Consider the following 13,279-nt stretch of genomic DNA (forward strand, 5'->3'; position numbering starts at 1 on the left):
GGCTCCAAAATATGGCTCAGGCCTCGAAATTGGGATGTTTGGGAAATTTTGAAAACTGCAGGTGGGTTTGGGACAAATGTGACCAAACGCCGCTTTCAGTACTTGGCAAATGTTGGGTATAAAAAAGTCATAATTTCAAACTGCGAATACGTGCAGAGAGCCAGAATTTGGCTCCAAAATATGGCTCAGGCCTCGAAATTGGGATATTTGGGATATTTTGAAAACTGCAGGGGAGTTTGTGCGAAATGTGACTCACTGCTGCTTTCAGGACTTGGCATATGTTGGGTATATAAATTCGTAATTTCAAACTGCGAATACGTGCAGAGAGCCAGAATTTGGCTCCAAAATATGGCTCATGCCTCGAAATTGGGATGATTGGGATATTTTGAAAACTGCAGGGAGGTGTGGGACAAATGTGACCAAATGCCACTTTCAGTACTTGGCATATGTTGGGTATAAATAGTCGTAATTTCAAACTTCGAATACGTGCTGAGAGCCAGAATTTGGCTCCAAAATATGGCTCAGGCCTCAAAATTGGGATATTTGGGATATGTCGAAAACTGCACTGGAGTTTGTGCGAAATGTGACTCACTGCCGCTTTCAGGACTTGGCATATGTAGGGTATAAAATGACGTAATTTCAAACGGCGAATACGTCCATATAGCCAGAATTTGGCTCCAAAATATGGCTAAGGCCTCGAAATTGGGATGTTTGGGACATTTTGAAAACTGCAGGGGGGGTTTTGGACAAATGTGACCAAATGCCGCTTTCAGTACTTGGCATATGTTGGGTGTAAAAAAGTCGTAATTTCAAACTGCGAATACGTGCAGAGAGCCAGAATTTGGCTCCAAAATATGGCTCAGGTCTCGAAATTGGGATATTTGGGATATTTTGAAAACTTCAGGGGAGTTTGTGCGAATTGTGACTCTCTGCCGCTTTCAAGACTTGGCATATGTTGGATATAAAATGTCGTAATTTCAAACCGCGAATACGTGCATAGAGCCAGAATTTGGCTCCAAAATATGGCTCAGGCCTCGAAATTGGGATGTTTGGTATATTTTGAAAACTGCAGGGGGGTTTGGGACAAATGTGACCAATCTTCGCTTTCAGAACTTCGTATATGATGGGTAAAAAAAAGTCGTAATTTCAAACTGCGAATACGTGCATAGAGCCAGAATTTGGCTCCAAAATATGGCTCAGGCCTCGAAATTGGGATGTTTGGGATATTTCGAAAACTGCAGGGGAGATTTTGCGAAATGTGACTCACTACCGCTTTCAGGACTTGGCATATGTTGGGTATATAAATTCGAAATTTCAAACTGCGAATACGTGCAGAGAGCCAGAATTTGGCTCCAAAATATGACTCATGCCTCGAAATTGGGATGTTTGGAATATTTTGAAAACTGCAGGGAGGTGTGTGACAAATGTGACCAAATGCCACTTTCAGTACTTGGCATATGTTGGGTATAAAAAGTCGTAATTTCAAACTTCGAATACGTGCAGAGAGCCAGAATTTGGCTCCAAAATATGGCTCAGGCCTCAAAATTGGGATATTTGGGATATATCGAAAACTGCAGGGGAGTTTGTGCGAAGTGTGACTCACTGCCGCTTTCAGGACTTGGCATATGTTGGATATAAAATGTCGTAATTTCAAACCACGAATACGTGCATAGAGCCAGAATTTGGCTCCAAAATATGGCTAAGGCCTCGAAATTGGGATGTTTGGGATATTTTGAAAACTGCAGGGGGGGTTTGGGACAAATGTGACCAAATGCCGCTTTCAGTACTTTGCATATGTTGGATATAAAAAAGTCGTAATTTCAAATAGCGAATACGTGCAGAGAGCCAGAATTTGGCTCCAAAATATGGCTCGGGCCTCGAAATTTTGATATTTGGGATATTTCGAAAACTCCAGGGGAGTTTGTGCGAAATGTGACTCACTGCCGGTTTCAAGACTTGGCATATGTTGGGTATAAAATGTCGTAATTGCAAACCGCGAATACGTGCATAGAGCCAGAATTTGGCTCCAAAATATGGCTCAGGCCTCGAAATTGGGATGTTTGGGAAATTTTGAAAACTGCAGGTGGGTTTGGGACAAATGTGACCAAACGCCGCTTTCAGTACTTGGCAAATGTTGGGTATAAAAAAGTCATAATTTCAAACTGCGAATACGTGCAGAGAGCCAGAATTTGGCTCCAAAATATGGCTCAGGCCTCGAAATTGGGATATTTGGGATATTTTGAAAACTGCAGGGGAGTTTGTGCGAAATGTGACTCACTGCTGCTTTCAGGACTTGGCATATGTTGGGTATATAAATTCGTAATTTCAAACTGCGAATACGTGCAGAGAGCCAGAATTTGGCTCCAAAATATGGCTCATGCCTCGAAATTGGGATGATTGGGATATTTTGAAAACTGCAGGGAGGTGTGGGACAAATGTGACCAAATGCCACTTTCAGTACTTGGCATATGTTGGGTATAAATAGTCGTAATTTCAAACTTCGAATACGTGCTGAGAGCCAGAATTTGGCTCCAAAATATGGCTCAGGCCTCAAAATTGGGATATTTGGGATATGTCGAAAACTGCACTGGAGTTTGTGCGAAATGTGACTCACTGCCGCTTTCAGGACTTGGCATATGTAGGGTATAAAATGACGTAATTTCAAACGGCGAATACGTCCATATAGCCAGAATTTGGCTCCAAAATATGGCTAAGGCCTCGAAATTGGGATGTTTGGGACATTTTGAAAACTGCAGGGGGGGTTTTGGACAAATGTGACCAAATGCCGCTTTCAGTACTTGGCATATGTTGGGTGTAAAAAAGTCGTAATTTCAAACTGCGAATACGTGCAGAGAGCCAGAATTTGGCTCCAAAATATGGCTCAGGTCTCGAAATTGGGATATTTGGGATATTTTGAAAACTTCAGGGGAGTTTGTGCGAATTGTGACTCTCTGCCGCTTTCAAGACTTGGCATATGTTGGATATAAAATGTCGTAATTTCAAACCGCGAATACGTGCATAGAGCCAGAATTTGGCTCCAAAATATGGCTCAGGCCTCGAAATTGGGATGTTTGGTATATTTTGAAAACTGCAGGGGGGTTTGGGACAAATGTGACCAATCTTCGCTTTCAGAACTTCGTATATGATGGGTAAAAAAAAGTCGTAATTTCAAACTGCGAATACGTGCATAGAGCCAGAATTTGGCTCCAAAATATGGCTCAGGCCTCGAAATTGGGATGTTTGGGATATTTTGAAAACTGCAGGGTGGATTGAGACAAATGTGACCAAACGCCGCTTTCAGTACTTGGCATATGTTGGGTATAAAAAAGTGGTAATTTCAAACTGCGAATACGTGCAGAGAGCCAGAATTTGGCTCCAAAATATGGCTCAGGCCTCGAAATTGGGATGTTTGGGATATTTTGAAAACTGCAGGGGAGTTTGTGCGAAGTGTGACTCACTGCCGCTTTCAGTCCTTGGCATATGTTGGGTATACAAATTCGTAATATCAAACTGCGAATACGTGCAGAGAGCCTGAATTTGGCTCCAAAATATGGCTCATACCTCGAAATTGGGATGTTTGGGATATTTTGAAAACTGCAGGGAGGTGTGGGACAAATGTGACCAAACGCCACTTACAGTACTTGGCATATGTTGGGTATAAAAAGTCGTAATTTCAAACTTCGAATACGTGCAGAGAGCCAGAATTTGGCTCCAAAATATGGCTCAGGCCTCAAAATTGGGATTTTTGGGATATTTCGAAAACTGCAGGGGAGTTTGTGCGAAATGTGACTCACTGCCGCTTTCAGGACTTGGCATATGTTGGGTATAAAATGTTGTAATTTTAAACCGCGAATACGTGGATAGAGCCAGAATTTGGCTCCAAAATATGGTTCTGGCCTCGAAATTGGGATGTTTGGGATATTTTGAAAACTGCAGGGAGGTTTGGGACAAATGTGACCAAACGCCACTTTCAGTCCTTGGCATATGTTGGGTATACAAATTCGTAATATCAAAGTGTGAATACGTGCAGAGAGCCTGAATTTGGCTCCAAAATATGGCTCATGCTTCGAAATTGGGATATTTTGAAAACTGCAGGGAGGTGTGGGACAAATGTGACGAAACGCCGCTTTCAGAACTTGGCATATGTTGGGTATAAAATGTCGTAATTTCCAAAACCGAATACGTGCAGAGAGCTAGAATTTGGCTCCTAAATATGGCTCTGGCCTCGATATTCTGATGTTTTGGATATTTTGAAAACTGCAGATAGGTTTGGGACAAATATAACCAAACGCCGCTTTCAGTACTTGGCATATGTTGGGTATAAAAAATTCGTAATTTAATACTGCGAATACGTGCAGAGAGCCAGAATTTAGCTCCAAAATATGGCTCAGGCCACGAAATTGGAATATTTAGGATATTTCGAAAACTGCAGGGGAGTTTTTGAGAAATGTGACTAACTGCCGCTTTCAAGACTTGGCATATGTTGGGTATAAAATGTCGTAATTTTAAACCGCGAATACGTGCATAGAGCCAGAATTTGGCTCCAAAATATGGCTCAGGCCTCGAAATTGGGATGTTTGGGATATTTTGAAAACTGCAGGGGGGGTTTGGGACAAATGTGATCAAACCCTGCTTTCAATACTTGGTATATGTTGGGTATAAAAAAGTTGTAATATCAAACTGCGAATACATGCAGAGAGCCAGAATTTGGCTCCAAAATACGGCTCAGGCCTCGAAATTGGGATATTTGGGATATTTCGAAAACTGCAGGGGAGTTTGTGCAAAATGTGACTAACTGCCGCTTTCAGGACTTAGCATATGTTGGGTAAAAAAAGTCGTAATTTCAATCTGCGAATACGTGCATAGAGCCAAAATTTGGCTCCAAAAAATGGCTCAGGCCTCAAAATTGGGATGTTTGGGATATTTTGAAAACTGCAGGGGGGGTTTGGGACAAATGTGACGAAACGCCGCTTTCAGAACTTGGCATATGTTGGGTATATAAATTCATAATTTCAAACTGCGAATACGTGCAGAGAGCCAAAATTTAGCTCCAAAATATGGCTCATGCCTCGAAATTGGGATGTTTGGGATATTTTGAAAACTGCAAGGGGGGTTTGGGACAAATGTGACCAAACGCCACTATCAGTACTTGGCATATGTTGGGTATACAAATTCGTAATTTTAAATGCAGGCGATGAGTCACAATTACGTGGCTGAAGTATGTTGACCAGACCACACACTAGAAATTGAAGGAACGACGACGTTTCGGTCCGTCCTGGACCATTCTCAAGTGGATTGTGATGAGGAGGTAGGGACAGGCAATAAATAGGCAAGAGAGAGCTGAGGAGGAAAGTCAGGTGTAGGGGATAGTAGTAATGAGAACTGCAGCAGGCCTATTGGCCCATACGAGGCAGCTCCTATTATAACCACCGAAGGAGATAGTAATAGGAAAAGAAGAGGATAGCAAGGGAGCGTAGGAGAAGACAATGAACAGAAAAAGGGAGAAGAGAGAAAGAAAAGGAAAGAGAAAGAAAGAAATGGAAGGGGGAAAGCTTATGTTAAGTCACGTTTGTTAGAAAGATTAGAGCATTTGAGTATATACTGTGAAAGGGAAGAGTCCACAGCAACAAAGCCAGGACTCAAGTTCATGTTGGGTACATTGTTTATAAGAGCCGATTCTACAAGACGGCGTCTGTGTAGAGTAGAGGCAGGAAAGATTATTTTGGAGGAAGACCAATCAATGGGATGATTAGAATCCCTCACATGGCAGAAGAGAGCATTGTTAGTGTCTGCAGACTTAACACTTCTCTTGTGTTCTTTAAGTCTGTCATTCAGTGTATGGCCAGTTTCACCAAAGTATTGGAGAGGACAAGATGAACAGGAAATAGAGTAGACACCAGCAGCATTAGAAGCAGGAGGAGCAGTGTGAACTAGATTGCTACGAAGTGTGTTAGTTTGTCGAAAGGCGAGTTTAATGTCAAGAGGACGAAAGGTATTGGTAAAAGTTTTGAGTTCAGATATGAAGGGAATGCATTGTACAGTGCTACTAGTGTTGGAAGCAGGTTTAGGATGAAAGAAATTTCGTTTAGCTTGAGAGTGGGCACAGTTGATGAAATGCAAAGGATAACCAAGGCGAGAGAATGATTTGTAGATAAAGGCATTTTCAGAATCAAGAAACTGAGGGTCGCTGATGCGTAGAGCGCGGAGGAAGAGAGAGACGAGGACACTTTTCTTAACAGAAGGAGGATGGTAGGAAAAGAAGTGAATGTACATGCCGCTATGCATGGGTTTACTGTAGACAGAGAAAGAGAACCCAGACGCAGAGCTGTGAACATGAACATCAAGAAAAGGAAGGAGGGAATTAGATTCCCACTCAACTTTGAAATGGATAGAAGGAGCCAGATTGTTAAGAGAGGCGAGGAAAGGCTGGAAAAGATTAAAGTCATGAGGCCATAAAGCAAAAATGTCATCAACATATCGAAGCCAGAGAGAGGGACGAGTATCAATAGCAGGAAGAAGATCAATTTCGAAGTATTCCATGTAGAAATTAGCAAGAACAGGGGAGAGAGGGGAACCCATAGCCACACCGAAAGTTTGAGTGTAATATTTACCGTTGAAAGAGAAAGAGTTAGATTCAACACAGAGTCTAATGAGATCGAGGAAAACGTCAGTGGGAAGTGGGAGAGGAAGGAGGCCCTCTGACGCCTTCTGTCTGAGGAAAGAGAGAACGTCATCGAGCGGAACATTAGTGAACAGAGAGTCGACATCAGGACTAAGCATCTTACAAGAGGGTTGCAGGCGCAGTCTTTCTATGAAGTCCTGAGACTGACGAAGGTGGGCAGGGGAAAAAGTGCCAAGGTAAGGTGTCAGGGTTTTAGCGAGCCAGGAGGCAAGAGGATAGCTGACAGAGCCCCGTGAAGAAATGATAGGACGAAGAGGAACACCAGGTTTATGAGTCTTAGGAAGACCATAGAAAAAAGGAAGAGAAGGGCAGATGACACGGAAACGTTTAATGAGATCAAAGTCAGGAGGGCAAAGACTAGAGAGCTGTCTTAGTTTGCGGTTAAAGGAAGTTTTGAGGCGATCCAAAGGGTTAGAAGTCAGAGGAGCATAAGTGCGAGAGTCAGAGCGCAAGACATCTGCTTTTCGGAGGTAGTCCTCACGGTCAAGGACAACAACTGAATTGCTTTTGTCGGAAGGAAGGATAAGAATATAGTTGTTAGATTCCAGGGAGGCATGGGCAAGCTGGAAGCGACGAGGAAGGTGGTTATTTTTAGAAAACAAGCTGTCAAGAACGGGGATAAGGGCCCCTCTAAAGGCAGACAGGTCCGAAAGAGTACTAGAGTTAGAATTGACAAACCTGTCAAAGGAACTAATGAGATCAATGCTGATCAATGAGAATGGTCCAGGACGGACCGAAACGTCGTCGTCCCTTCAATTTCTAGTGTGTGGTCTGATCAACATACTTCAGCCACGTTATTGTGACTCATCGCCTGCATATGGATATCACACGTACGCGTCTTACTCTGTTTAATTTCTTTGATGCTCTACCTTCCTTCAAACGGCCTTTACGCGCCTTTGAATCTTCCCTTCTTGCCGCCAAGCGTCGAAAGAACCAGCTCAGGTTTCTTAAAGACTGTCTTGCTGAGCAAGTTCTCCCTCATTCTTTATCTCACTTTCTCCAGTTCAACACTTCGGGATCTCCTTTCCCTGAACATGCCCGCCTTCTTCTTCAAGAACTTATTCATGCCACCTCCTTGCAAGTTGACGAGGTTTTTCTTGCTGTTCGTCAACAGCAACGCTTTCTGTCCTCTTCTCTTCCCAGTGATCTATGCAATATCATTTTTCCAATTGCGTTTGACACTGCTCACGTCTCCTCTTCCCACCACTCCTCCACACTACACAACAAACTTCAACGCCTGATCTCCAACAGTCCTTGGGCCAATACTCTCTCTCTGACTGTGTTACCAACCTTTCGTCCTACTCTCTTTCTAAGCACCAGCAAGAACTTCTTGGTCTTGGTCTGTCTTTTGCTACTTCCCCTGGCCCACGCTGTGGCATTGATCTCATTAGTTCCTTTGACAGGTTTGTCAATTCTAACTCTAGTACTCTTTCGGACCTGTCTGCCTTTAGAGGGGCCCTTATCCCCGTTCTTGACAGATTGTTTTCTAAAAATAACCACCTTCCTCGTCGCTTCCAGCTTGCCCTTGCCCGTTGCCCGTAGGTGTACCCGCTATTTAAGTCATTAGGGCGCTTGTGGTGGCCTTAATAGCCATGCCAGTAGTTAGCCAGCAATCTTAAGGTTATCTTCAGATGATTTCGGGGCTTAGCGTCCCCCGCGGCCCGGTCCTCGACCAGGCCTTTTTCTTACACATCCCCAGGAAGCAGCCCGTAGCAGCTGTCCAACTCCCAGGTACTTATTTACTGATAGGTGAACAGGTTCATCAGGGTGAAAGAAAGTGCCCATTTATTTCAGCCTCCACCGGGGATCGAACCCGGAACCTCAGGATTACGAATCGGAAGCGTTGTTCACTCGGCTGTCAGGCCCCTTAAAACAACCCAAAGAGAAATCTTCGACATATTTTGATGAAAATCTGAATGAAACGAAAAATGTTGGCCACAGATTGTGTGAAGATGTTGGGGGGGGGGGGGATTGAGGGGGTGCAGGTTAGTATGATGAGCATGATTCAGAATGATGGAAGGAGAAGGGCTCCTATGATGAATTGACCTAAGGGCCACCATCTACAGTGGCCTCGACGGGGAAAAGACGGCGGCGCCTTGTCAAAGGTCAGCCTTCCTACTCCCCCCCCCTTATTTTATTGAGGATTTGTCTTGTGTATATTGTGAACAAGAGGAATGACTCGGCATTTCAGACTTGAGTAGTTAAGCGGGTTCATTGGTTAATAATCCTTTGAGGGAAACAACACCCCTATTTTCTGTGTTACATTGTGGCTTATTGAGCTTGAAGCTGTTGTCCAGCCTGTCTGTCAAATATGACATTTTAGAGAAGTGGTCTGTATTAATGACCTCCAACTTGGTCAGTATTACAAAGGCCTCTGCTGTTATTTATTTATTTATATAACTACAAGTTATATTGGGTTTCTGATCAACCCGTCCTCTTAAAACTAACGTCACTTTTGGCTGGTATGCGCGGCGCTATGGCCAAATTTGGACGTAATTTGAAATGAAATCGACTCACAAAAGTGACGCACTGTTCCGTTTTCTGTTTGAGTCGTCCGGCTTACTCGGCCAGCTTAGAAGAGGATTCTTTCCATTAACATTTTTCTTAACGTTTTGAAACTTTATGAGAATTTCCTGCCCACCTAACCTATCAGAGGACCCTTAACTTATTGTTGTTGAAAAAAAAAATCCCAAATTTATTTTCATTTTGTTTTCATTTTCAAATTACGTCCATATTCGGCCATACGGGTAAACGGCCAAAAGCGACGCTATTTTTAAGAGGACAGGTGACAAGGAGTACATAGCCCTATGTGTTTACGTTCTTGTAAAGCCACTAGTACGCATAGGACTTCGGGCAGGTCCTTAATTTAACAGATAATATTAATTAGGTAATTTGTAGGAAAATTTATAGGCTAATCTATCTATATCTATAACAATTTAAACTTTTATGGTGTTAGTCCTTCAAAGATTCGAGGTAGTGACAGTTGAACAAGTTCTGGCATGATTGTTGTTGCTGTCTTGAACTTTATCCAAAGCGGAAAATCATTGATGTGTTTTTGAAGTGAGGTTTCCATATTAGGACACAGTAGGCCAGATGGGGCCACAAGAGACTCTTACAGTTCAATATTCAATGTTGTTCGTTTAAGTCAATGATTCGTTTAACTATTCTTAAGGATTGTTTTCATATTAACTGTGAGTCCCAGATGTTCAATGGCTGGTACATCATAACTCCTAGGTAATATTTACTTAAATTTACCAGAGGGCCACCATTTCTCCATGGTACCATCTACGGCAACAGGAAGCCGGCGGTTTGTCAAAAGTTTCCCTACGGTTCCTGAGGAGTTTGTCAATCTGTATTTTGAGCGCTCAAACTGCTGCATTATGACATTAAAGGTAGTTTCATAATATGTACACGGTGTCTTGTAGCTAAGGTAAAGGTGGCATATAATGTTCAGCAACAAGTCGCCCTAGATTGTTTAGTGTTAACAACTAGGGCGATTGAGTGGTCATAGCAGGATAGCAATTGTGCAGATAAATGGGGAAGATAATTGCAGACGAGGAGTCACAATAACGGGGGCTGAAATATGTTGACTAAACCACACACTAGAAAGTGAAGGGACGACTAGATAATTGTTTATCTAATTAATGGAAGATGTTAATTGTTTGCATCTTGTTTACCCTGCGATGTAAAATGAATTCACCTGTAAATGGTCATTTTTGACAATGTAATCACTAGGCTTCTAACGTTAGTTTAGTGCTCAGAGACCATATACTGTACTTAAGAGGTTTTAAACATGTTATTTATATAATTTAGGCCAATAGACAGCTAAATAAATTAATAATACACAGTACTTTTATCTCAGGTTAGCTAAAGGTTTGTTTTAGTGGAAGACCCTAATAAGGTAATGTGTTTCTATGTATCTTTAAAAGATCATTGATGCTTAACCATAGCATCATGAGTCGGAGACAAAAATGTATTCCGTTAGGCTATTGCAGTCTTATCAGTCTTGCCTACTCGCTATTGTTGATACAATCCGTAATTAATCTCCATTGCAATTTCACCTTTTCCAGTGATTGGTTCCAGTGTTCTTGAAATTCATAATTGTATTTTCCTACTCGATTGTATATGAAATAAACTGTTTATACTTACCCTGGTGCTACATAGCCTTCCTGGTTTGGTGCATTCTTTTGATAATTACTTATACTTGCCCTTAATATATGTAAAAAATATTTTTTTCAGGAGTGTGGCACGTGTGGACAAGTGTTGGATCAGAGGAGTCAAGGTAAAGTTAACAACTAATTCTGGGGAGGAGCGGGTGGAACTAGATGGACGTAGAAAACTTCACATTCTTGTTACACTAACACTTGGTTTGTGCCTCGGAGAGGCTGCAGGATCCAGTAATTTAAGGAGAACTTCGGTTTCAACTCCTTTTGACCATGCCGTAGCTCAGTCGATTACGGCAGCGTTTGGGATGCTCTCGGATGCAGGTTTGAATCCTCGTCCCGGCCCTTGTGGATTTGTACACTCTTGTTAGCAGGCTGAGAGCTTTTCTTTCCCATAGATTTATTTATAGAAGAGTTAGCAATAAGTCGGCTGGGTTTATTAACACATTGTTTTTAGGTCCCATTTAGATTATGCCGTTCAGTTTTGATCGCCATGCTAAAGAATGGACATAATTCACTAGAACACGTCAGTTAGGATGACAAAGTTAATCCCGCAAATTAGAAAGCTTCCGTATGAAGAGATGTTGGAAAAACCTTAACTGAATGAAAAACAAGTGGATGAATGGCATAACAATGAACCTATTGATAAGGCTTTAAATGAAGATAAGATCAGATTTAGGAAATATCTGGGTAAATACTGGTTTGGTAACTGGGTTGTGGATTTGTGGAACAAATTACTGGATCATGTGCAGACGACGAGTCACAATAACGTGGCTGAAGTATGTTGACCAGACCACACACTAGAACGTGAAGGGACAACGACGTTTCGGTCCGGCCTGGATCATTCTCAAATCGATTGTGGATCATACTACTGGATCACGTATAAATAGGAAGTGCCACGTGCAGGACAATAGGCCATCTGCAGTTTCTTGACTTACGTTCTACTAGTTTACACTCAGAACGCGACTATCCAATCAGCTTACATCTGTATCCTCAATTGCTGCTAGGTGATCAAGGGCAAACATTTAACCTTGAATGTTTAATACAAACCAAATGATGGGTAGCAAAGATGTATGATAAGGTAAAAGCTGGGTGGCGAGGCAAGTTTTGGGGTAGTGAAGACTTAGAATATTGTTCAATGTGGGTGACAAAGACTTGCTGTGAAGAGTAGGTAAAGAATAAATTGAGAGATAGGAGAATAATCTTAAGATTTGACTTGGACTGGCTGGCATATGCATTATATATCATTAATGCATATGCCGGGGGGGGTGAGATCTCCCCAAAGGCATAAACTGCTAGGTCAGGTCATCCACAAACCCATATCCAATGACTCCAAGGTCATGGGAAGCTTGACCTTCCCATGAAGTTGGAGGATTGTTGGTGGGTTTGTGGATTTGGAATGAGGGAAGAGGCGGGCTGGATGAGGCAGTTTATGTCTTGGGAAATATTTGTAATCATTTCATTTAGAGATGAGTGTGAGCAGAAATGACACGCTATAGTAGTCATTTATAGTGAAGATGATAATGTATTTTCCATATGAGAAAAAAATATGTGTGGCGAAAACTTAAGTTGAAATAAAAGTATGTTGTCAACAGCTCTACAATAAAAGATTTCGTTGTGGAGGAGATTCCCGCCCGAAAGGTCGGCCATCTTGACGCGCAGTTGGAACGCTCCAGGCAGGACTTTCTTTCCACACCTCGCCTGGAGCTCATCTTTGAATTCAGCTGGCTTTTTTGGGCCAGTGTGTGCTCACTGCAGCGACCCAGGGGCTCACAGCATCGGGGGAGGCCAGAGCCTCCCTAATGGACGCCTCCCCGAGCAGGGGCGCCATGTACGTTGACAACAAGTCCCAGAGATCAAACCAGCGTTTGGTCACATTTGTCCCAAACCTCCCTGCATTTTTCAAATCATCCCAAACATCCAAATTTCGAGGCCTGAGCATTATTTTGGAGCCAAATTCTGGCTCTCTGCACGTATTCGCAGTTTGATATTACGAATTTTTATACCCAACATATGCCAAGTACTGAAAGCGGCAGTGAGTCACATTTTGCACAAACTCCTCTGCAGTTTACCAAATATCCCAAACATCCCAATTTCAAGGCCTGAGCCATATTTTGGAGTCAAATTCAGGTTCTCTGCACGTATTCGCAGTTTGAAATTACGAATTTTATACCCAACATATGCCAAGTACTGAAAGCGGCATTTGGTCACATTTGTCCCAAACCCGCCTGCAGTTTTCAAAATATCCCAAACATCCCAATTTCGAGGCCTGAGCCATATTTTGGAGCCAAATTCTGGCTTTATGCACGTATTCGCAGTTTGAAATTACGAATTTTTATACCCAATATATGCAAAGTCCTGAAAGCGGCAGTGAGTCACATTTTGCACAAACTCCCCTGCAGTTTTCGAAATGTCCCAAATATCCCAATTTCGA

At 42.5% G+C, this 13,279-nt stretch overlaps 1 protein-coding gene across 1 annotated transcript in view; it reads left to right on the forward strand.

Annotated features, from left to right (window-relative positions):
• Positions 1-13,279, forward strand: part of LOC138359499 (heat shock protein 75 kDa, mitochondrial-like) — an 86,294-nt gene that overhangs the window by 14,508 nt on the left and 58,507 nt on the right. The window contains exon 2 of the mRNA XM_069318831.1: positions 10,922-10,964. The gene's annotated coding sequence lies outside the window, so the exon portion shown is untranslated. The remainder of the gene's footprint in view (positions 1-10,921; positions 10,965-13,279) is intronic.

Source organism: Procambarus clarkii, chromosome 91 (assembly GCF_040958095.1).
Source record: "Procambarus clarkii isolate CNS0578487 chromosome 91, FALCON_Pclarkii_2.0, whole genome shotgun sequence".
Classification (NCBI taxonomy): Eukaryota; Metazoa; Arthropoda; class Malacostraca; order Decapoda; family Cambaridae; genus Procambarus; species Procambarus clarkii.